Below are 26,946 nucleotides of genomic sequence, written 5' to 3' on the forward strand. Positions count from 1 at the left end.
GTTCTGAGTGAGGGTGTCCCTCAGATCAGCTCCTTCAGCTCTGCATCCTGTCCTGCATCACTGAGAACAGCTAACACCACTGCCAAGGTCTATAGTATAGACACTGCATGCCTAGGGAATTTAAGGAAATTCAGAGCAACCTTCAGAAGTATTAATCTGCTATCAGCACTTGTTAGAGTCACCAAAAGAAGTTCAAAGGTCCCAAACCCCAACATATTGCCATCTTATTTAATAAAACTTCGGCAATTTTTTGAGGGTTGATGCACAAAGAAAAAGACTGTGGGTGTTCCTAAAAAGACTTTTGGACCCTACAGGTGAGATTCAGCCACTACTATTTTCCAGTGAGCTTCTAATTGTTATTGGCAAATTATTATCAGAATTTTATAAAAGTTGAAAACAAAACAGCTGCAGCTTATGTAATGCTTTTTACTGGGAAAAAAAAAAAAGGATAACGAATTAAAATTTTAGTTACCTTGTATTTGCTTAATTCAGAGCACGTGGCATTTAATAACTTTGTCCAATTTTAAGATCAGAACTAAGTTGGTTTGAGTAACAAAAAAATCCAAACCACACCCCAAACCCCAAACCAAATGACCAGATATTTAATACAAAACTTGGTTCTCACAACTAACAGGATTTATCTTGTACAACTTTGCATGTGCATCTTTTTCTTTCCAGGAAAGTTTATACACAATCTTTTGAATGTTACTGGATTCTTTTGTCTTTTCTCGAGAGCTGCCTTGCCAATATGTCCTGGACTGGGTTACAGTGCTTGGCCTTGTGATTCCTTCATAGGCACCAAAATTGAACAGATTCTGTACTGCCCACTGCTTCCTAGGTAGGTGAAACATGCCTCCTGCCCCCTGCCATGTTTTTTTTAGTGACTGACAGTTTTATGTGGGGATAAAAAAATCAAGCTGCAATAATTTGATGTCATGATTTTACATCACTAATGAACTCATAGCAAGGGAAATGCTTATATCTAGCTTCTGTCCAGCTTCGCCCATTTACATTGCATCCCACGTGAAGGTTCACTAACCCCAAGATATCAGCCAGAGAAAATTCTGTCCCATAATTTAAAGTAAAAATACAGTAATGAAGTTTCAGAGCAATAGAAAAGGAGCTTCTATCCATCACTCATCAATGTATTCCTGCTGTTTGGAGACTAAACATGCACAAGACCAGTAGGAGGTTGTTATGTTCCTGTTAGCAACTATTGTACAGAAAGAGAAAATTCTGAAGTGAATTGTGCTGACTGTCAAACCCAGAAACATCACATGACTCTGACAGCCCTCCTCTGCATTAAATTCAAACAACTACAGCAATGCAGTTCAGAATGTGCAGTGGTAACATCGGCTCAGGATCCAAAAAGGTAGAGCCAAGTGTTACTGCCAACACAGCCACACGGCACAGACATAACATATTGTAATATTCCTGCTCTATGTTGTCCATGCACAGGTGAAACACCTGCTATTGCTTTATGGATTTTGCAGATCTGACTAGGAACCCTTACATTTGGTTGTTTTTCTGAGATTTTTGAATTATACAGTACCAAAAGTACTGCTTCTTTCAATTTCATTTGAAAATTTGATCTCCCTTTCATAACAGCCTCTATTAAAGAAGAGATTTCTTGGGAGTTTAGAGTCCCTTCAGAGGGTAAATCACCCTGACATGGAGGCTGTTTTTCGCATGTCACTGCCTCTACATAGTGAAACTCACGGAGAAGTGCAAATGCACCAGCTGGCCAGTGTCCATGAACAAACCTTTAAGTGACCTGCGCAACAGGTTATTTAAGGCTCTCTGCCTACATGAGTATTCCTATGTCTGTACTGATGGGCACAGGATCACCTCAGAGTCTCGGGTCTGGCTGCACATCTCAGTAGCATTCTGACTCCTTCCCCAGCACAACATAGCACCTCCAGCAGCCCAGAAAGGACAGGGAGCATGTAGGCTGGGTGGGAGCCTTACAAAATTTGGACAACTGAGTTCAAGTCAAAAGAGGAGGATCCTGGCAACACCTCTCTAAACCCCATCACTGACCTTGGGCTCACTCCTTCACTGGTGTCCCAGACTTCAGACCTTCTCTCATGTGCATACAGGAGGAGGCAGGTGAATAGAAAAGGTTGTGCTGCTCTCTGTAGAGTGCTGCAGAGATGCTGTGTTTGTAATAGAAATGTGCAGTTAAGAGTATCTGGTATCACGGGATTGGGAGCTTTTCCTCTCTGTTGCACATGTCATCAGACATACAGCTGGATAATTTGGATCTTTTTCCCACACATGTGCCAGTGAAGAGAACCATTCTTTCTGTGTCATTGAAAAGAGTTACTTGTCCTTTTGCAGAGTTTTGTTTAATGCTGCAGCACAGGGTCTGGAGGAGACAGAAATGGTGATCAGGTGGATTTTTCCAAAACTTTAGCCTCTTTTGCCTAATGATGATAACGTAAGACATCTTCCTGAAATTAGACTTCAGATTCCTCTCAGTTCAGTAAAAGTTTGATGAGATAAAATTTCAGGGCAGCCAGAAAGGTCCTCTAATGCTACAGCCAATGACCACATGGGTTAAAATGTGCAATAGGAGAATCTGAAAGAAATTGTGTAGCAGAGAAGGGAGGAGTAAGAGAGATGGGTAGTGCCTTAAAGAACACTCGACAAAGACACAATTTAATACAGCTCAAAGAGAACAGAAGGTTAAATTATACATTCCTGAAGGTCTCTATGTACAGCAGGATGCACAGATTTTCAGTTGGTGCTAGTATGAAATGCACATGTTTTTTCTGTGCAGCATGTAATAAAGTCTCTAGACTAAGAAACATCATTTTTACAAAGGCATGGGTATGCGTAAAATTTGTGAGCTCGGACATTTGGCATTTCCAGGAAGGTCATGAAAATGCAATCACCCTGTATGGTACCAGGGAATTTAATACTCACATTCATTCTGATCTATAATAATAAAAATAACAATAATACAAAATACTCTTTAACACAACAGTGCTAGCAATTTTGCTTTTTGCTGGGAGAAGGCTTAACAGACCACAGCTATGTAAACGTGGGACCACATCAGCAACTTTCAAAGCTTTCATGTAAGCTGTGCTTGCATTCCCAGTTAAGTGTTGTGACAATGCTCTTTTGTATAGTCGTTTTTATTCCTAAACTTTTCACAAACTTTGTATCCAACAGCAGTTTTAATACTGTTGCCTGGTATTATTGTAAATTTCTAAGCAATTCATTTTTTTGCACAGCTGCTTGTGCCAAATGCAAACCTTTGATATCTAGGTGGTTGCTAGCACTGAAGGTACCAGGATAAAATATCTTCAAGAATACAGGATGTGTTATTAGAGATGAATTCCAAAACCCTGCAAATGATAGTCTAATTGCACAAGAACTGTAGGTGAATGAACCAGTAAGGAAAATAAGACACACATACAGCAAAATATCTGACTGAGATTTAGAGTGGAATGTTTTGAAACTCAGATAACTTAATCCAATGCACATCCTGGTTTCACGTGTATACAACAACAGATCAATGTGGAAACATCAGTGTTGATTTTCCTACTAAGATTATGCTTATTTGGAGCCAAGGGAAATATTCTCACTAACGTATGATATAGTGTGATCCAGATATACTGCAAAGTGTCTTAAAAGAGCTTTAACTCGAGTGCTTCATCCACCTGATCTCCTCACTGGTCTCTATTCTGACAGAGAGGAAACATCTGGAAGTCTACTAGTCATAATTAAAACAGTCTCTGTGAACATGACTATCCATATTAAGAAATATACTCTGTTAGAAATGCAACCTTATTGAAGGTAATTTAAAATCAGTCCCCTTCCAAATTCTGCAGGGAGGTGAAAGAAATCTCATTAGAAGTTGTGAGAGGTTTCCCAAACTGCCTTTTAGCAATAAAGGTTTAGATATTGGTCAATAGCGTTTTCTGGGTTTGGAGATTTAAAAAAACCCCCTATCTCTTGGCCTTTGCCTCATTGCAATGAATTCAAAGCCAGTGGGATGTTGAGTCAGTGACTGAATACTTTTGGAAACCTCACTCTGACTACATAGTTAAGAATATTTTTTATTTCAGAAGGTGAACAATGATAGCACTGAATGCATGAAACCATCTATGCCAGGCAGTTAGCCTGCAAAGACACTGTAAATTCATCTCTGATCTATATGTATCAATTAAACCTCCTATTAAACTGAGGAAGTCATGGCTGCTGCTTGTCTTCTTTTGTTTGCCTCTTCAGGACACTTGTCTTGTGATCTGGCATTCCTTGGTTACCCCATACTTTTCCCCACTAGCTTTGAAAAGAAGCTGAAGTTCTCACCTTGTATGAGGCATGTAGATTTAGGTACTATTTTCTGATAACTGTAGCAATTGAATAAAGCTGGCCACATGTCTTGCTAAACTGAGGGATTTTTCTCCTTTGAATTCATGCAAAAGAATGATTTCTTTTCATAGTGAGCATAACATTCAGGTAATACCCTGTATTTTAGCAGATACTTTCAAGAAAGAAGGAACATGGAAAATGGTACAGCAAATTGTAGCTTGGTGTTTATATCAATGCAAAATGTAGAAAAGACTTCAGATGTGACTGCTGGCCTCAGAGCAGCAGAGCACATGGCAAGGCTACAAGTCCCATGGGTCTCACTCTGACTGGCTTTTCTCCTTCTCTCTTTCTGTTTAAAAGATGCATGGAATTTTTAAAAGAAGTGCCTAAATTAATTGGCACTAGTCCCCTTGCCCCAACACTCAAGTGAAACAGTATATTTTCAAACATCCAGAAGATTTCCATGCTATTTTGAGAGCCTTGGCAGCACACAGGGTGAGTAGTCAGGACATGCAATTTTCTACATTTAGTTTACTGGTTACCAGCCAGCTCAGGTTGATCGAGACTGACATTTCTTCCTGTACCTCACAGCTTATGTGAATGCAGCAGCTGATCTTAAGTGGTTATCAGCATCAAAACAGTCAATCAATATCAGCAATAAGTGGTAGCTTTACTGCAAATGCTCCAAGTAGAAAGGCTAAGACCTGGGGAATACATTGACTACTTAGCCCTTATCCCTTAAATAAACAACATGACTTGAAGGATGGGTTGTGATGGCAACTTGAGTTTGGTGGTTGATATCAGTAGCTGCATCCCAGAGGTTAGCTCCTTCTGGCTGGGCTAACAGTGCTGCTGGGGGCTTGGTGGCCTTTCTTGTGGCAGGGCAGGACTGAAGCTGGGAGCAGAGTGGCATGCCCAGTTCTACTGCTACATTGGTGGCGAGCAAGAATGACTTCATCGAAAGAGGCAGTGACATTTACAAGGAAGAAAAGAAAAAAAAAATTTCTATGTACCTGGACAGCCAAAGTGCAGATGGCAGTGATATTTAAGGGAAGATACATATGAACCGTGTCTTTCAAAACATGATAGTCATTTATAGACAGGCCTGTCAAAGCAACTAAACCTTGAGACTACTTAATAATACTTGCATGATTGAAGATACAGCAACTGCTATGCGAGGCAACAATCAGAGGGAAAAGACATATTTCTGAGACAGGGACTACTAATGACAGATGATCCTGGAACAACTGATTAAGTAAAAAGCAGGTTAAAAATGTCTGGACAAAGGAAAGCGCAAAGGCTCGTGACTGTAAGAATTAATAGAGTGAGACCTCTGGCAAAAACAGTGGAGTACAGTTACTTCAGAGTCAATAGACTGTGTTTGCAACTGTACAATACATTCTGGCTAGCACTGTATTACTTGTTCTAATATCTGAGAACTTTAGGTTTACCTAACAAAATACAAATAATTATAAAGACCGATAATGTTAAAGTGAAAAGCTGTTAAGTCAAAGGGGCTTCTAGGCACTTATAGTTGAAGAGATGTTCTGGCATGCGTGTCGTTTGCAGCTCTCTGGCTTCAGTTCCCAAGGCAAATGAAGAAACTAATGTCTGAGTAACGAGATGTAGGATTTTTAAAAGGTTCCTTGAAGTAATGAAACAAATGAGTGATGCTGTCAACAGCATGACTCCATCCTGTTGTATGCATTGGGGAAAAAACTTGTCTAAACAAAACTACAAATGCTCTAACATGAAGAGGGCAACATACATCACAAAATGATTTGCAAATTTACCACATTAATTTAAGTATCTTTTTGAACACACATATTTTTAACTACACAATAGAATTATCCAAAGTATTACTATAATATCACAGTCTTGTACAAATTGTGCTTATCAGTGTTTGAATTTAGAGGTGAAATGAGTGTGGAGGAGGAGAAGGGAAATTCCAGCATGTGTTACAAAGCGTACAGGCAAGCTATTTTGAAGAACAGCCTCATACACCTTTGACACATGCAAAAAACCTAAAAAAGTTAACTAACTTTTATACTTTGGCAGTGTTCTGGCTGAAGTTTCCACTTTTGTTGTCTCCTGTGATTTGTTCAGAGACAACATTTCTCTTCCAGACAACTTTAGCAAGAAAAATGCTCTTGCATTTTTGTGGGGAAGTACAATGTTAATTCTGGCTTATTAAACTGTTCCATGAAAGGGTTTCATAGCATCACAGAGATGCAAAAGTTCAAACATCTACATACTGTATCCCATCCTTTTGCTGATGCCTATTTCCTGTGCTATTCAGCGTGTGTGGTAGCCCATGCTTATTTGACACAAAGGAGTAGGCTTGCCATAGGGTTGACAGAATATTTTTTTCCCAGTGTTCGATCTCCATTTTTTCTGCTTTAGGTTCTTGAACATAAAGTTGCCCCTCTTGGCTGAAGGTCTGTGCCCAGCTCAACTCCCTCTCATGTCATTAGCACATGCTTAGTGTAAAAACCTTTTCCACCCTTAAAAAGCAGTATGCTTGAGCCGATGAAAACACCAAGTTCACCTGTAAAGGCAAATGAAAATTAACTTTTATTGAGTGAAAGTGTGGGGAGAAGCACATGTGCTCTCTGTGGGGAAGTGTTGCAGGGCCAACATGCTACTTGGAGCAGAGCTGGCCAGAGCCAAGGATGTAGCACTGCCAGCCTCCTCCCATGGGACAGAAACTGCAATTTCCACTTCCAGTTGACTTGTAAAAGTCCAAGTAAACCACAGAAATGTCAACATGCTCAATATCAAAGTCTGTTCAAGATAAATAATTCTTTTAAATGTTAATTTCAGTGGAAAAAATAGAAATATACTTCGGGTCAAGACAGATGTAATTTATTGTCCTGACCAATAAACCAAAAAACTGGTTCATTCAGTAGTCCTATTTAAACTCTAACATACTTAGAGAGTTGGCTTATTCCCCGGTGTACCTGCCTAATCATGTCCCTGTGACCAGTATTTCTTCTTTTATTCAGTCCTTTATTGCCTGTGGCTGGAGAGAGATGAGATGGAAACACTATGGATCTGACCCAAGATTTCTGCCATTTCTGTGACTATCAGACAAACAAGGTTCTCAGAAATTTCAATTTTGAAAAAACTTTCAATTGTTTTAAAAAAAATTCAATTCAAATGGTTGCATTCTGAAAAGGTATAATTAATGTGTCAGCGAGCTGGAAGAATTTCTCTGACAGCCTTACCTGATGTTGACTGAATAATGGACATCTTGGGGCACATAAAATTTATTCTACTAATTAGTGAAAATGGTAACTAAATTGATGCAGGTTAAAGCATATCAACATATCATTCTCTTGTCTCAGAAAATAAAACTTTTGGAAGCTGAGATATGTTGAGCAGAGATTTGATGTAAATTCTTTACTTTTTCTGAAGATCTGATTTTTTTATAGACTGACAGTCAGGAGGGACAGGCACATTTAGCCTTGATTCATACCTCCTAGTATGAAGACTCTGGAATTCATACCAGTGTTCCTGCAAAGTTGAAAGGTAGCAGATTCCTGACTTGATTCTGTATCAAAATATTAAAAAGAGGTTTGCACTCCCTGCTCACAGTTAGGCAGGACTGGGAGTGATGGGATACTGTAAATGGGGATGGAGAGAAAAAAGAGGCCACTGCCCTTTTGGTGATGGAGCTGCATTCTTGGAAGACAAAGTGGAAGAAGGGGCATCTCTGCAGTCCTTGTGCTGCTTCAGAGCCATGTTTTGATTCTCTGAATGCTGTATGACAAGGGAATGATTCTAACAAAAACTGATGAATTCTGTGGCAATTATAATTTGCTCTGGAAACTGCTATGAGGTCATCAGAAATGTTGTTTTGTCTGGAGATCTGGGCTCCAGGGGACAAAAAAATATTTGATTTTACTGGAAAACCTAATAGAGGAGTAATATGTGGAAGGGGAAGTGAGGAAGGAGATGAAGGGTCTGAAGATGTTATTTTGTCATTTCAATCTTGTCTTTGTTTTTATTTATTTTTTAATACCAATGAGACTCCTTGTCTCAGCTCTTCCCTGGGACACAACATGACCTCCGTGGACATTCGGCCTGTGGAAGGATGAGGCAAGTGAGAAGACACCGATTTCCACATGCAGTATTGCCTTCTCATCCCAGGAGATCCCACATCAAAGAAGAAAAAAGACACTCCATCTCCTTTTCATTCTGACTGGTCCTGGGAGTGTAAGCACACTGCCTAGGACCTCAGCAGCTGCAGCCCTGACCCTGGGGCTTTCCTATTTTCAAGACCTTTGTTTCTATCCAGAGCATGGGAATGGGGGTGTTGCAGGAAGGCCATTGGTCCCACAGGGTGGCTGTGGGATGCCAAGGGGTCTCCTCCGTAGGAACCCACTGTGGCTACCGTATACAGGTTATCTGGGCTGTTAGTTCAGCGTGACAAATGATACTGGCTTCTCCAGGGAGATGAGGTGCATATAAAATGCTAAGTTTTTAGCAGCATTTCCTTGGCTTTTAAAGTGGAATCCCTCTGTCTTTCTTCTCTTTCTCTTTCTCGTCATATGCTGCAAAAAGCTGAGACACCATGTTTGGCTGTATTTCAAGTAGTATCACTGAGGTATTACTTTTGTGTTGAGAAATGAATAGTATGATACAGAAAAATATGGCTATGAAACATAGTGAAGAAAGGCAATATCTGTGTAGTAGCAGTGGGATCACAGGCAAGTCAGTGGTTATTTAAAAATAATAATGATGATTTCATGAAAAATGTATGCTAGTGTGGAAGGATGGGAAAAAAAACATAGGATTCTTATCTTTGCTTCAAGAAAGTCCTGCGTGCACAGGCGATGTTAGAAGATGTCCTTCTGCTGGCATGGCTGGGGTTGGGGAGGGGGCTGTAAGGATTGCAGGGGGATATCAGCACCAGCAGCCAGGGCCAGACCCAAACTGCCCCAGCCAGAGCAAGTTGGAAAAGACAGCAGAGGCACTAGATTAATCTGGAGCAATGCCATGCAGTCAGCTTCACTTGTGCCAAGCATCACCAGTGTCCACTGGGCAGCATCCTGCTGACCCTGCTTCTTGCCCTCCTGGGTCCTTTGAATTTTGTTTGGGGGCTGGTTGTATGCAACAGGGGTCAGGACTTGGGTTGCCAATATATACTAGCATGTTCACATTGGCAGACAGACTTGTGCTGGAGGTGCACAGCAGTGCTTCCAGGGGTGAAGCAGAGCAGTGGCTGTGGGCACTTGCCTGGTACCTCCTCAGGTAATTCAAAACAAGAAGATGCAGCATTGTAAATGCTCCTGTTCTGTCAGTGACAATGGGGCTTTGGGTGTAATTGCTCTCCTTATAGATCAGAGCAGCATTGGCTTGAACAGCTTGTCCTTTTGGTCTGTTTTAGGATGATCAACATATAACTGCTTCCTCCCACATCACAGCCATCATCACTCTTGCTGCATTAAAAATGGCTCTGCATTTATCTGCATTATTCAGAGGAAGGATTTGCAGATTTGTCTTGGGTGAGGATTTAGATGAGACACCAGAATAGTATGCTATAGCAACCAAATGGCATCGAAAACCCGCTGCAAGTTTCTACTGTCACCAGTGTGTGGGAAAAGCCGTGGCTCTGGAATAGGGGATGAAATGATCACAGGTGTAGTAAGAAGAGCTGAAGTTCATCCTTCACCTCCCCCAGCTTTTCCTGACACAGTCACAAGCAGGCGACCAAACCCAGCCTCCTCTTCTCTGGTTAACTGGATGGTGTGTCCTGCTAGGTGCAAGGGAGTCCTGGTACAGCAGAGGCAGAAATAAGAATTAACTGAAAAAAATTGGGCATTCAATGCGGTGCGGTGCAGGGAAGCCTGGGCCAGCTCAGTTCACCAACAATTGCTCCAGCGAGCTCAGTACTGCAGTAAAGGAGGAACCAGAGGTATTAAAGACCTGCCATCTACTGAAGATTCCAGTTCAGAAGTGGTAGATTCCCCTCTTTTGGTCAGTAATGTATAGAGTGAGCCCCTCCTTCCCTCAGGTGAGGTGTATTTGCAATCCCATAGTATCCATCTCCCCAGTAATAACACAACCCTTCCCATTCTTCACACAGAGTGGATTTTCGAGGCAAAAAACACCTTTTTTTTTTTTTTTTTTTTTTTTTTTTTTTTTTTTTTTTTTTTCTCTCTCTCTCTCCTCCAGTTCAGGGTCTACTGAGCTCTGACACACCCCAAGAAATGAAATTTAGACAGGCAAAGGCTGAGATGAAATCAAATGAGTGTCATGACACTTCTGACATCTGGTTTCTGTACATTTCCAGCAGAGGTTGTGACTCCTGGCTGCCAGGAATCAGGTTGGACCCTGGCAGGACCAGCCTTCTCCTTTCTGAAGAATCAGAAATGAGACCAGGCAATGCCTGACATTTATAAATTTCTCTATCAATGCAAGAAGCTCCTATATCCCTTTTGCCCTACAAATAAGCATTTCAGAAAATGAGCTGCTTCTTGTCTTTGCAGGCAGGTGAGCTGGTGCTCCTGTGGGAGTGGCATCAGAAGTTTAATTTGAAGAGTGCTTCTGCTGCTACCTTCCTCCTGCATTTGGCTTCATCTTCATGAACAAGTGATCTTTTAACATGATTTTCTCCTTTGGCAGACTTTTCCACAAATTCTCTGAGCATGTGTGGGCCTGGGGTATGAGTATACTGGGCTGTTTAAACTTGTGACCAACTGCAACAATTCATGTATAGTTAGCACAACTTCTGTGGGATTGTCCACCCAACCACACTGTTCACCCAATGAAGGCTGAAGTAGATGAGCTACCACCATAAAATACTAGCTGAAATGTCATCCTCAGTAACACATCTCATATTAATAATGTGGAATATGTTTTTACGGTCTAGATTAACAGTCTTCCACCTTCCCTTTCCTAAAATTATAGCTGACAAGTAGGTGAAAGATCACAAAACGTCTCCCTTGAACTTTCCATCTGACCCTGCTGCTTCTCAGCAGCTGGCAGGGTTGTGAAAGTGAGGAGGCTCGGGGCCCTGGCTGGCGGCACGCGCGTGGCTGGGGACGTGGCGTCTCACATGCCTTCCCTCACGCCGTGGTATGCCACAAGCCAGACCATGTCAATACCAGCTTGTGGTATGCCGCAGCCGTAAAGCAGGTGTGTGAGATGCCTTTCACTCCAGCGACGAGCACACCACATACCATACCTCTTGCTCCCTGCTTGCGGTAGCAGTTCACTCTCTGCTGCAGCCTCCCTCACATGGAGCCCCAGTGCCTTGTGAGGGTCATAAAAGCATACATAGCTATAAGAAGACTTGTTAATGAGGCACAACACCATGTCAGCTCTTTACCATGTTCTATTTTTCAATCTGTATTCAATCTGATGTATGTTTAAAATCTGAACTTTGAGAAGGAATTAAAACTTTATAGCCATAATGTATTGCAATAAACTGTGGTATACTTGTTCTTCATGATTCTGCTTGTGAGACCAAACTAAAATTTAACTGGTAGGAAGAAAGTTGGGAGATATAAACACTCTGGGAAAAGCCCAAAGCAATTGCCAGAGGAGGCAATCAGCAAAAGAACAGGGAAAAAGAAATTGTGACTTGGAACTATCACAGATCTGGAACCAATAATATGGAGGGTCTCACTGTGGGTAAGTGAGAAAGAAAAAGGAAGATATTAAAAGGTGAAAAAAAGATGCAATAAAGCAAACCACTGTGGTTATTTTTCAGTACTGCTTGCTCCCTTTCATTCCTTGAAGTAGTCATTAAATAAACTTTGGCTCTGCAGAAAAATCAGAAAAATCTTCATTGTTAAAAGATGACTCTTAACAAACCCTCTTTTTTTCTGTTGTGTAGCTCTACATTATCTATTTAATAAATGGACATCCCTAAGAAGCATCTTGTCAAAGTTTGAGTCAAGGGGACAATTTTCATGGTGAATAATTTATTCAGCACATTTTGTCTCATTTTCTGCTCCCAGGTTGTCCAGGAGACAATTATGATCTTTTTGAATATATTGGAGTTTACTCCCAAAAGGTTTTAACAGTATTATTTTTAGACTGAATATGATACTTGCTATTTGATCCCTGTTGGCCAGTTATTATTAGAGTGAGGCAACTACTCACAGTTGAAGTAGACACAACTTATTTTAAAAGTGCAGTTTAATTTCTGTTTGAAAATTATTCCCAGTTAAGTAGGGTTTTTGTGGCATTGTTTATGTTTCACCTTCTATGAGCCAAACATTCAGACACAACCAAGAAGGGCCCCTAAAGAAAGGTAAGTATGAATGTTTGCTATTGATTTCTTCTTTTCAGCAGTGCAGCACTCTGTCAGCTTCCAGAGCAGATGATGAGCATTGTGTATAGTCTGTTTACATTCAAGAATTATCAGCTAATATTCATAAACATTCAATTAATTTACAGTCCACACAATAAACAGAAAGCCACTTTTGGTGCAAATGCTCCTGCAAATATTTACTGACTGCTCTTCATCAATGTCTTGTGAATATCCCCATGAAAATAGTTCATCTATTTACATATTTTCAACCATTCTCGTGAAAGGAAGGATGGATAACAAACCAGTGAATCATAAGGTTCTGTGCACAAATGACTCTTGGCTTTAGTGGGGCATGCCACTGTGATATGATACATAGCTGTGGTTGGCCATACAGCTAATGAGATATTGCTCCTGTTCCCTGGCTAGTCAGTAATATCTTATTTGGGAAGATGCAAAGTATGGTTTCTACCTGCAGGCACTGGAGTTTTCCCCATCTCTGCTCCAGGGCCTTCTTGTGCTCAGGGAAGGCTTCTCATGGAGTCCTTCCTGCTCATAAACTGAAGATTAGGCATTGAGCTGCGATAATATCAATGTCAGCTCCAACCCATTCCCTTCTGTGTGTCTGTGGCCACATGTGAGGTTGTGAAGGCATTTTTTTCCTCCTCTTTCTCAGCTTTTCTGTTACTCACAGTAGCCCAGACTGTTTTGGAGGTAAATATTTTCTCTGAAATACCTTTTATTATGTTTCTAAGAAGACTAAACACATTAGAAAAAAAGTTTCTGGAATCATCAAAGCAGCGTTAAAACTAGCAGGGTGTGCAATGCCCAGAACATCAAGGACAGAGTTTTCTGTTGAAAGGAATAAATGGATGCTTGTAAAAAAGGCAGACCAATAAAAGTATGGATGTCAGCTCACTTCAGGATGTAACTCAAAATGCTGCACATGGTCTGTAATAGACCCAGTGCTTTCAGCCTCAGGTGACTCTGCGGCTGCAGCTGCTGTTGCTACGCCCATGAGCAGAGAAACTGTTGCTGTGGGCTGTCCTCACCTGACATGTCACTGTGAAAAATTTTGGAGAGGCTCCTCATGCACCTTGCCATATGGGCCAAGCTTGGCCCAGTCATTGGGATGGCTAGAGTCAATACCCTGCCACTGAAGAGAAACACTTGACTTATCCTGAGATGGGGAAGCAGAGAAAAATGCTTTGTGACAGGTAATTTCACCAGGTATCAACATTTACAGAAGTTCTGATTTCAGAAGTATGTTGGGAGGTTGTACCTCACAAATACCCATGAAAACCAGTCACTGCCATTACTTGCAGTAGAGCAGTACCAGGGGTATATCCACACTGTGTTTTCATCAGCAGCTGAGACATGGGATGGGTGGTAGTGTTCAACATATCCACGCACAGCTTCACCACTTAAGTCTTGCAGGCAGGTGAATAAATAGGAATCTGTGCAACTGAACATACATTCATATTTCCCTGTCTCTCCTGTTTACGAAGAAACCCAGCAAGCTGCTGTCAGTCAAACCTCCAGCCAATGTCTCATTTATTAGTGCAATTGTTTTCAAAAAGAGTGAGTTTCATATGAAATTAAAACAAGACCTCATGGTGAGTTCAATAAACATAAATCAGACTTCCATTTGCTCCTTTCCCCTGGGTATCCATGCTTTATATAGGCTAGAGTTACAATAGCTTTGTTAAGATATTTGGCTTAGGCTCTATTAATGCCATTATCACCCTTGCAGACATGTCATAGTTCACTATCTCTTTTATAAGTTTAGTAACATTTTTACATCTTTCATACTTCTTTTCCCCTGGTAATTAGTGGGTGAAAATGAGAGAGCTTCACCTCTGAAAAAAAGTCACAAATCTCATGGTAGCTCAATTTTACAAACTGTATGACACAAGAACATTTCTAATTAATACTGTTATTTCTCAAAGATAAATGTTCTTAGTAGAACAAAAACCCCCTGTCTATTCAAAAATTGCTCCAGAAATTCAAGCAGAATGATAAGCTACATTGTCCTGATAGAAGCGGGTGCCTTGCCACAATGGCAGAGCTTTTTAATTGCTTCTGTTGAAATAGTACTTCTATTGAATAATTAGAAGTACAGTAATTTCTGAGGCTAAACTGCACTTAGTGACAAGGTGTCTACTCCAGCCTAATGCACATAAACACAGCAGCAGTGAACATGAGGGTGAGTGGCAGACTCTTCATGATGAGAACAGTACAGAAAATTTTCTAATGCAAGCACAGAATAACATCCTTTCAAGGATGCTCCTGTTTTAATGAAACTTTCCTTCTTGTCACCAGAATGTAGTTACTCAAATAGTCCAAGCCAGGCTGAAGTTTCAGCCCAGGAAGGTCCATGGCTTAGCCTGCAAAGGTGATGTTAGGTGCCAGCAGGGGTTTCTGTGTGGCCAGCTGTGATGCCCCAGATTCAGTTTCATCATGCCCTTCTCCTGGCCCTGAGCTCTTGCTGGGACCACTGAGAGGTGGGAGACAGGAGCACAAGGATGTGCATTTGTGGTGCTTGGCTGATCTCCTACTGCAATTGCACCCAGGCATTATACCAAAAGGCTTGAATTCAGCTGAAGCTTTGTCAAAATATGAATCAGTACTTCTGGCTGATTTAATTTTTTCCCCAGTCCCAGTGTCCTCTGCATCCTGTTACTCTGGTCTCCATGGCACAGATCAAGGACCTGGGGTCATGGGCTGAGAGATGGGATCAGATAGCCCGTTCCTGAGGTGCTGGCTGTCCCTCTGGCTTGTGAGTACTCTCATCCCAAACTGCCCCAAGCCATTGTGACACCAAAATTATTCATTGTCAGACTTTGCCTTGAGGGAACAGCAAGCTCTATTTCTTTAATGATTTTAATGGTCAGAATTATGCCAGGTCAAGCCGTTTAATTGTGTATTTAATTAGTCATCTGTATGCATGCAACTTAAAGGCGTTCAGCTGTGCTGTTTTATAGGGATGAACTAAGTGGGCAGTAAATCATCTATGCCAGCGATAGAAGTATTTATAGCAGTACTCCTTTATTTTTTATTTGGTTTTACTATTATTGCTGCATTGTTTGTACTGGTAAAGGTCTGCATAAGAGTAGTTCTGCTCGAAGAGATGGGAGAAACAGTTTGGGGTTTTGACTGACATCAGCTAGAAACAACAGTGAGCAACACATAAGGAGTTGAAATGTGAAGTTCACAGCCAGGCAACCCAAAGAGTTATTGCCAACCGCAGGCTTGCTGTGTTATAGAAAACAAACACGCAAGCAACTTGGCCCTGTGGAAGCTCATAATTTAAATAGGAACAGGAGAAGAAAAATGACCTGAACTGGTAGGTAGTAGTTCTCTGACTTGAATAAATCTTAAAAGTATTTGGCTGCTAACAGTTCACAAGTTTGCACTGGCAAAATACAGCCTGGAATCAAGTGCAGTTATCCTCCTGGTCTTGCTATTCTGAGACTGAACAAACCATTTTCTATGTAAGTGCCGTTTGAAATGCTGCAAGGAATTACGGGACTATGATCCTGCGTAGATAAACTGTGTGTTTTGAGGTGGGGAAATTTTTTTGCACCTACATCACATGGAGAGTCTCTCCTAAATAGAAGCAATGTGCTTTTTGTTAGTTTTGCACAAATGTTTTCTATGCTGCCTTTCACAATAAATCTTTTGAGAGAACACTGGCAGAAGCACTGACCTGTGAAACAGAGTAAAATAGATATTGTTAAAAACCTTGGCTTGCATGCTCAGAGGTCATGTGGCAGGGCCAGGTAGCTTTTGAAGTGGTGCATGGGGAGTTGTTTGAGTGGTAAAAGCTGCCATAACAATGCAACTGACCTGAGTGTGTAAGCCTTTTTGCACTACTTGTCATGTTTAGCCCAATAAATAACACCACAAGAGATCCATTCCCATCACACAGTTATTCCAGCATGACCCAGATGGACAGCCAAAAGCTCTCCATGTGTGGTTTGCTCTGAGAAAAAAAGGCAATGGAGTCAGGTGTCGCTGAACAATTGCAGTTTACCACAGTCCTGCCACTCTCAGCTTGGGTGGAAGCAAACGGCAAACAGATCCTTTTTGATCACAACTGTTTGAGTAATTCTTGACCTCTAAATTGATCCCTCATCTTTCAGTCAGGTCAAGTGCTTACTTGCTGTCTTCTTTCTTGTTTTTCTGCTATTAATGCTGCAGACACCCAGACAAATATATGCTACTGTCTGAAAGCACAGTATCTAGCCTGAGGCTGGTGTAGGTTATCTTCTGCTCAGACATTACTACCCATGTGACTTCCATGGGTGCTGTGCCTCCAGGAGGTGCTCCGAGGAGTGGGTCATAGACAGAGTGCATATCTGTAGAGGTGCTGCAAAACTCTTCTGGCTTCCTTAGCTGCTGAGAGCTTAAAACAGCTGCCTGATCTGGCAGGAGGGATGGGGCCCTGGACTTCTGCTGTTGTGAGAGATGGCTGATGAGAAATTAAACTGGGCCTTTCTGCCCTTCAGTAATAAACTCTTAAAAAAGATTCAGCTATAGATAGGATAAACCACTTGACAAATTCAGACCATGCTTGGCAAATACTTCTGTCCAAACATCTAATGCTGAGTAGGGAGAGAGGATTTTTTTTTTCTTTATTAGTAAAAAGAATACAGACCTTGAGGAGTGGCTTTTCCCATTTTGAACCAAAAATACGTTTGGTTGAACAAACCATTTTCTTTCTCCTTAAGTAAATGAAACCATTGCAGGTAGAGCACAAATGGCTGCTGGTCAGCAGATGATTGTTTCAGAAGGGTGGTCATCTTGCCTGTGAGCAATGCCTTTTTCCCTGCTCTCCTGCTCTTCAGCTTGCTTTCTGGTTCTGTTCACCCAAACTTGTCCTTCCTTCCCAGCTGAACCATTTTTCACTGTTTTCCTCTCTATTAATCAGCTGAACAAATCTACTGCTCTTCTGAATGGAGGGCTGCCCTCTCCCTCACCATCCTGCAGACACCAAGCTCAGCCCCTGGCTCAGAGGGTCTACCTGGTGGAGGGGTAGGTGAGTGTGGAGACCTAACTGCCCACCAGGAGTGCACTGGCCTTTACTTCTTTGTTGTGAGCCAGGAATGCTCGTTGACAGACATGCTGATCCCCTGGTGGCTCCTAGATGTAGGTTCAGACACCTGCTTTACCCTCATCCCCTGCCCAAACAGCCAGTCCTTTGGAAACATACGACTCTTTCCTCTGGTCAATGCTGAGTGAACTCTTTTGTCCTTCTGCACAATTATATAGGATCAAACCAAAAAGGATAAGAGTCTTCCATTTCCCCCACAGCCCTTGGAAGCCCTTGCTAGCTTTTGTTGTGCTTGCTCGCCCCAGCCCCTGCAGGAGCGCTGTCTGCTCTTCCTGAGACTGCAATTACCAGCACTCTCCTTGGCAGCTCTCCCACACTGCTACATTCCTTTTTGTTATGCTAATTAATTTATAACCAGCTCCAGCTTTTGAGACTATAATATACCCCTTTTGATTCTCTAATCTACTTCTCTCCGTGCATTAGGGCAGAGAGTGGTTTGCCAAGGGCCTGGCAGAACGTGTTTAGCCGTCTGAATCTAGTTGTTCCTATTAGATCCTGGCATGCTTCTGAGATTTGTCACTTCCACACAAATCATAATCCTAATCCTGGGGTTTAGCAAAGTTTGGATGGATTTGGATTCTACTACATCTTTTTTAGGGGAGATGATAATGTTCTCTGATGAAAGATCTTTGGATGGAAAGCTTCTGTGCTAAGTATGAGCCTGAGAAGAACATCCTTTCAGTCCAACATTCTCTCTTTTTTTAGTTTAAGGACGGGTGCCTATGTCAAGATGACAGTGAGAGTGCATTGAGGCTCTGAACTTGTGCTTGATACCTTGGTGGTGAAGATATAATTTACAGTTGCCGTAGAGGCATGTACAAACATGGACATAACTTAGATCCTGCATTCCACAGTATGGCCCTCACTGAGCTGATCACTCAAATTACATTCCGAGAGAGCTGTGCTTCCTGGTGGAAACCCTTTGAAGTGTTCAAGCTTCATGGAACTGTTTTTCCTCAGAACAGAACATGAGTGTTTTCTTAAGTCTTGAACAAGACTATATGATTAAAAATGTTTCGACCTGATCTTATAGCTCTGGAGTGCCAGTCTTTAGCATTTGTCTCATTGTACCATTTCATGACTGCTTTTATTTCACAACTCTTTTTTGTTTGTTTGTTTCCTCCCCCTTATGCAGGAGGAGCACTTAGATTTATGACATTATGTCTAAAGGTCACATAACAGCCTGTTCACTGTATGAAGTTTGGACTGCAATATCATGTGAAGCATATTATGCTGTTCCACATCTAAGCAAAGCACATATCCTACTATAAACACCTATAAAAAGGGGGAAATTTAGCCCAGCATTCAAGACAGTCAGGGAATTGTGGTGTGAAACACAATGACAAACACAGAGGGGTTGGGCAGGTGTTCAGATATAAGTGTTTTTAAATTCTTCTAAATTAAAGCCCTCACCCTTCCTAACAAAACATCACCTTCCATAATTACTGATGGGGCAGTGGTTTGAACCTCACTGAGAGACCATTTGGGAATGGGGAAGTTTGAAGGGTAAGATTCCCACAGGGTGTCTAACTCTGTAGGCATGGATATCAATAAAAATTCATATGCAATTACTTTTTGTGTATCAGACATCAGGTCTGTGGTGGCTGGTATAAACAACTACATGCCAGGGCATCAAATGTGAACACATGGGATGGAGGTGGGATTGTTTTCAGTAGCATGAGCAGGGATGAAGTGTCCTGGCTGGCATGGGATTGCTTCTGGAAGACTGACTGCTGCTGCCTCTGCACAGATTGCTAGGCTCTCCCTGGGATTTAGTTGATTTGTTTAACCTCTCTCTGACAGTAAGTAAGACTTGGAACACCTTCAAGTTCTGGGATAACACAAGCTTTCACTTGGTAAAAAATGGGACACTTTTCAATGTGTCAGGGTGGAGCAGATAACTGGCCAAAGCTGAAGAGCCCTTCCACAAAGTGGTTCTTTTCAGCCACCTCTCAGGATGTGACCAGTGACGTTGAATTTATCTGGTTCTCAGGGGAGGATGTTATCTTTTGCCCATAGGAAATCCTTCCTCTATGTCTGCCTACACGGAAAATGTGGGCAGTGCTGTCCTCTGAAATCTGCACCGAGCAGCCCTTTTCACTGCCTTCCCCACTTCTCCATAGCTTCCCCGTAAAAATCCATGTGAATTACATTTAGCATGCTTGATGACTTAACAATAAACAATTATTGCAAGGGAATTATATGCATTTCATGTTTGGAAATCTGCTTTGTTGTTATTGTTGTTGTTGTCTTGGTCCTAACTTGCCTCTGAGAAGGCAGCTGTTCCCTGCTCCTGCCCTCATCATTGTGGAGGTCTCCTCACTCCCAATTGCTACAGTGCTTTGTGCAGCCAGGGAAGTAAAACATCTGCTTGACAGACTATCAGCAGGAAAAGGTGTTCTTATTAGCCATTCTGCCCCCATGATTTTTTACTTTAGCAGCACAGCAATTAAAAAAAAAAAAAAAAAAGAAAAAAAGATGTGCACAAAAAGGAGCCAATGAAAATGATTGTAAAATTGTCCCAGTGTGTGATCAGAGTGTTTGTGGCCCTGGTCTCAGTAATCCCCTAATAAGTATTAGTGTAATGAGGCAGGGAGTAGTTTAGGTTTTGAGAGACATTCCTTTGAACGGTGGAGAAACTTTTGTCAAAGTAGTCTCTCTACACCGTGCAAGTCAGGTTTCCAAAACTGATGTGCACTGCCAGGAGCTCGGATTCCCTGCACTGCTTCTCACCCTCACATGGATGGAGCTGGGGCAACACACAAGGCACTGAGATCCTCTTCCTCTCCCTGCCCTGCACCGTAGCACTGTGGCCCTTTGCAGCCCTGTTTTATTTTACTGATGATGAACATCTCTGTGGTAATCATTCACATAGTTTGTACATGTAATCAGTTACTTCATTTGGCAAGAATGAGGTGTCCATGTGCACGTGGTGGTTATACTCACCATGTTAATTGGCATACCTACTGCAATTGGTTTTCAGTTGTTGGTTACATCATGTCTTGTAATTTTTTTAGACAATGCAAAAGTCAGGCTACGCTGCAGGTGGGGTTTAGGTTTGTAGTAGTCCTCTCTTTTCAGAAATAAAAGCATTAGCAATTCCCATATTTTAAAAGGTGATAGTTGCAATGGGGAGGGGAATCCAGCACAGAAAATTCAGAAAAATAACAGCAACAAGGAAACACAAACTATGCTTTTGCCTAATCTTCTGAGTAGTCTGACCTCTGCTTGGCCTGATGTAAAGCAGCCCTGATGAATGCACACTGCCTGGGTAGTCCCGGCTGAGCTATTTGCAGCACAAGTGAGAGGTGATTAGAACAGTAAAAAGTCTCCTCCCATAATTTTTTTTAAATGATACTGTGGGGGGCACCAGCAACCCTATAGTGCACAGACTAAGGGAATAGAAGTTCATTTTATTTCTCTGTCAGGAAAAACGCACAGTCATAATCACATAAAATTCTGCACATTAGCCGCTTTTCTTCTACAGTAAAAATATCTCTTCAAGCAAGACAAAAATGGAGAATACAGCATAAGTAAGCCATGATGACCTCATAAGCCATTATAGCTACGGAATACACTTAATTCCCTTCTGTGATAAACCTGGAATTGATCTTCCATTTATGTCCTCTTTTTAACAACAGCAGCATGGTTACGGCTTCAGGGCCATGAAATGATCTCTGTATGGATGGTAATTTTGTTGTTGTTACTGCACTTAATTTGGTGAGTAGCCAAACTTCACTTTCTATTTCTTCTTTCCTAGCACCCTGCCCTGCTTCTTGGATGCCGATACAGAGCAGCTAACCACCATGTCTTGCCTGGTGGCAGCTGGCATCTGCATTTTGGACCAGCTCTGTCCATAAACTGCATGTTCCCCTGCGCTGGGGAGATGCGCCTGATAGGAAAGAAGGTTGAGGATGTGGCAGCTTTCCATGCTTGAGAGCACCTGTTTGCTGCAGGGATAGGAAGCAATGCTTCTTCCCCAGTGCAGGAGGAAACCCTTCCTGTGACTCCTCCAGGCTCTGGCTGCAGTGGAGGCAAGAGGATGCTGTGACCGAATTTGCAGAGAGCCCACTGAGTGCAGGTGCGTGACGGTGCACCTGGCTGGAGTGACATGTTTGGTATTCCTCCTAGCCACTGCACTTGCAGGGGGTGTCTGGAAACTATCCAAGCATCTTGTGTTCCTTCACAGGGCCACCACTTGCTGGGCTTGGCATTTCGAAGCCTTGTGTTAGTGATACTGTGTCCATAAACCAAGGTGGCATGAGGAATACAAATTATGGCGTAATTTGCAATCAAGACCTTCATGTCAGAGCAGGAGAGCTGTGTGCCCTTCCTCTTGAGCCTCCTTGCAACACGTAGGCTGAGGGAATACATTATTCCAGGGCATGGGGGCTGGCTAGCTCCGTGAAAGAACAGCCCTGCCTCACTGCCTACACACATAGGGCATTACAGACACAGATGTTATGTGAGTACACAAATCCAGGCACTGACCAGGATTTCATTGCCCCACACACAATCGGAGTGCAGATGAAGCCCCAGTTAGACCATACACAGAGTAAGAGTTTACAGAGGAATACAGCTAGAGGACTGATGGGAACCGTGTCTCTAGTAATGAGGTGGCATGGGCAGCCAGTGGAGCTGCAGAGGCTGCAGAGTGGGGCTGAAGACCTCAGTTTTTTTTTTAACATCACGAAGAAAAGAAGGTTTAAAGGATAATAAGCAAGATTTTGGTACATTTATAGCGTGTTCCTGCCAAGATTTAAGTGTAGCAGAAAAGGAAGCATTGGGGAAAGCCTGTCTGAACGCTTACAAGGCAGATAATTTAACCAAGCGTCACTGACACTACAGAGGACAGTGCACCTGTACTGAATAGGAAGCGATGATCCTCAGAGGAAGCACAAAACACTGTTGCCTCCTAAACCACCCTCCCAGGCTGTTGCAATGGGAGCTGCTTTAGCCCTTACAGTTTGTACAAACTTCCTGCTGGCAGTGACAGCTCATGTGGAGTATCACAGGGTTCCTTATTACTCTTCAAAGTGATGTTAAAGAGACCCTGAGATAATGATACAGATTTAAAAAGTCAGGTTTGTTTAAACAGTATTTTCACAGGCAATATATACTATTTCAATGGGTAACAACATCTAACAAACAGGAACCTGCACGAAGGTGCTCGACAAAGCTTGGCTTTCATCCTCTGCATTCAAAATAAGTGATTACATGGGGAATATTACAAATTGAGAGGGAACACCCAGACGTACTAGAACTTGAAGTCTGGAGCAAAAATTTGGCATTGCTATAGTCAAACCATGCACTGACCATGCTGCGGCTGAGATTTTTATGCAAGTATCTAGTGCATAAATGGGACAAATGCAGTTTTCAGCCTTTACTCAGACTGACATGAGTCATTTAAAGATTCCAGTGGCTCCTCTGAAGCATGCTTAGTTGAAGCTCAGACAAATAAAGTGCTGATGTAGTCAATTAATGAAATACAGCCTTAATTTTACTTGTGGGTTGAAATCAGTGCAATCATTAACCTGTTTGAAGTGCTTTGCTGAGTTAGGAGTCAAGACTTTGTAAGAAGTTGAATGTGGATTGAACTCCAATAGCACTTTGTGTAAACTTGATAAAACTGGAAAGGTAGCTTTTCTGGTGGACATAAGTGTTCACAGTCTTGTGAAATAAAAATAACACTTGGAATATCTGCATAAGTAACTCATGAGTATTGCTTTAATGTGTTTTTTTTTTTTTCATTAGTGAACGAACCACTTGCAGGGTGAAATCTAGCAAAGTCCTGAACAGAGGACAGCAACAGCACCCAATAATTCAGGAAAGAAAATAAAGATGACAAACTGCAGGGAACTTTAATCATCTTCTGAATATAATAGCTGAGTTACGGATTTTGTTCTGGACACTTTGATTAATATCTCCTGCTCTCACCTAAGGTGCCATGGGACATTTTAAAGTGCACTTTCTTTTACAGAGCCTCTAACAGCATAGTTCTTCCTAATCATCTACTGGAGCAGGATTTCAGTATTGACTTGGAAGAATACTATATACTAAATCATCAAAACTATTTTCTGGAACATCTCACTTTTATTTTGGTGATCTTCTATCCAAGTAATAGCACAGGCCAACATTTTATGACAGCCTGATTTCTTTTCTCTGTTCAATTTTGTTCCTAATATACTTGTAGTTTTGCCATCAAAGCAGATTAATTTTCACTCTCAGTTCACTGGCGGAGGCATCCCATTACACCACACATAAAACTCTGTTTGTGCGTGTCTGTGGGAGAGCACACGTGAGGGTGTGCACAGCTGAGCTATTAAGAAATTAGCCCGCTTGCCTGCTTTCTGATTTTAAGGAAAAATCTTTAATTTGCTCTAGATTTCTCCCTAAAGCTGTTGTACAAGCCGGGATAACAGGTATTGGTCTAAAACCCCTGTGCCCACTTTCAATCTGGTTTTGTGGACACTAGCCTGTTTCTTGTGCTGCTGATGCATCGTCTTGCATTACAACCTGCGTGCAGCAAGGATACCACAAGAAGAGGAGGCAGAAGCACAGGGACACTGCCAGAAACAGAAATCTTCAGCAGAGTATGTCCTCAGTACTGATAGACAGGATCAGTAGCAGTTAGTGATGCACTTGCCACCTTATAACAGGATACTCTAATAGACTGGATAAAAGAACTGCAGTTCCTTTGCAACAACTCTTCATTTCACTGAATGATTAGAGTATAAAAGTTAGTGGAAGCCAGCAACAAAACTGCTCCATATACCCTACATCCAAAATAGGCCTTATGAAGCTTCAGATTTTAATTCTGTGTCTTTTATTCTCTGTTCTGATTGGGTAAGAGAAATCTTATTTCTCCTTTCCCTGATTTTGGATACTTATGTACCTTTTTTCTAGTGGATTAACCCCATTCTCCATCTGGAGGCCTGAGACTGCACCATATTTTCTTTGCTTTTACAGTCGTCTGGAAAATCTCCAGCCCCAAATGGGGCTGTATGCTCTTGGCTTTGACATTTGGTTTCTAGTCTCTGTTAATAACCAGGGTTAATTCCTTTGCTTGTCCTGATGATTTGTGGGCTTTGGATTGCTCTAATTTATACAACGCTTCTGTTTCTGCACTGGCTCCCCTGTCCTATGGCTGACACTCCAGCAGCATCTCAGTCTGTGTTGGGAAAGTGAGCAGCCCATCCTAAAATAGGTACCTCTCTGCTTTGCTTTTCTTGCCCATGGGAAGGACGAGAGCACGCAATCCATAGGTGCACCAGTTACTCATTTTTATGTGTACTCTTTCTCCAGAGCTTAGCCACTCTCATCTTCCTCTTCAAACTGGACCCTGAATTTTCCTGTGAAAACCAGAGACATGTACTGGCATCATCTTTCATTGTGTGTATGGCTTTTCTTTCATAGAATTGTAGAATAGTTTGGTTTGGAAGGGACCTTTAAAGGTCATCTGGTCCAACCTCTCTGCAATGAGCAATGACAATTTTAACTAGAATTGGGTGCTCAGAGCCCCATCTAACCTGACCTTGAATGTTTCCAGGGTTGGGGCATCTACCACCTCTCTGGGAAACCTGTTCTAGTGTTTTATCGCTCCCACAGTAAAAAAAGTCTTCCTTATGTCTAGTCTAAATCTACCCTCTTTAGTTTAAAAATCATTACCCCTTGTCTTATCGCTATAAGCCCTGCTAAAAATGTTGTCCCTATCTTTCTTATAAGCCCCATTTAAGTATTTAAAGGCCACAGTAAGGTGTCCCTGGAGCCTTTTCACCTCTGAGCAAAACAAGACCAACTGTCTCAGCCTTTCCTCATAGGAGAGGTGCTTCAGTCCTCTGGCAATATTTGTGGCCCTCCAATATTTTTGCTCTCACAGGTCCATGCCTTTCCTGTGCTGAGAGCTTCAGAGCCCTCACAGCTGCCCTGTACAAGCTGGACAGTAGGAAAAAAAGCAAAATTTCCATGATCAAGCAGCAACCCAAAGTTTTATTGAGCCCTGAACTTCCCCCTTCCCCCCAGAAGTCTTTCATGTGTAAAAAGCCACACATCCCAGCACAACAAGTACCTTGGAATGGAGTAGACATTGCCACATTAGGCATAAAAACAAAATTGAAAGGTTAAATGATAGTGTTAGAGTGTTAGAGAGCCAGAGATATTAGGATAAATAATAGCTAAAAATTACTTCAGTCTCTTTGAAGCAAGAAGTAGTGTTGTTGCCCCTGCCAAGAAGACCATTAAAAAAGTGTAGCAAAGGGAGAAGGGAGCTGTATCATGTTGAAGTAAGGAAGATGATATGGAAACTCATCTTTCAGGGCTCTTTTACAGGAGATCAAATGACTGATACTAGCTGATGTATCGCAGAGCTACTTGAAAAATGCAGGTGGTAGATCCTCCAGATCCCCTCTAGAGGTTTTCACTGGGACGAGACATTACTCATTCAGCAAACCTAAAATAAATGAAATAGATGATACATTGAAAGTAAGAAATATAAATTCTCATATTCACTGATCGTACTTTGTCTCTGTAACAGGACCCCAGAATGGCTGTAAATTATTTTTAAAGCCTTTTATTCTGACAGCACTCTGTCAGGCTATGTTCTTGTAAATGAGGATCAGGTGCACGGCTTTCTTCCAAGGAGAGGGCAGTGGAGCGTGCCTTTGGCATTGGGGTATAGTGGGAAATCCTGCAGGCTGGGGGAGTGTATCTATGGAGAAACCACCAAAACCTCACTTACTTTATGTTTTGTGCAGCCGAATGCATGCTACCAAACCAACACTCATTCTAAGAAGCGGAAAGATGTAGGGATTTGCTAGAAGAGATGATCAAAAGCATCGTGATTTTCTCAGCTTCTCAGCAAGCTTTTGATAAGACCTCCAATGAGGGATATGTGGAAGCAAATAGCTGACCACAGGACAAAGGGGAAAGTGCATCGCCAATTAATATCTGAGTAAGCAACAGGAAAAGAAAAAATCCCAGGGTTTGGTACTATTTGTGGTGAAATATTTCAGCTAAGGGATGGCACAAGGAGGTTTGGAGCTTATGAGATTTAACATATTTATGCCGATAAAGGGATGACTTTTAATATGTCTTATATCTATGAGCAATCATATACTTCACTGAAGATGGTAGATACCTATCTAAGGATTAAATGAGAGAAAAGTTCACTTCCCCCCCAAGTTAAATGACAATTGATCTGATAGGTGCTACCCAAACAATCAAGGGGGTATCATATGAAGGAAAA

This window comes from Athene cunicularia (assembly GCF_003259725.1).
Source record: "Athene cunicularia isolate RWA chromosome Z unlocalized genomic scaffold, athCun1 chrZ_part1, whole genome shotgun sequence".
In the NCBI taxonomy this organism is placed as follows: Eukaryota; Metazoa; Chordata; class Aves; order Strigiformes; family Strigidae; genus Athene; species Athene cunicularia.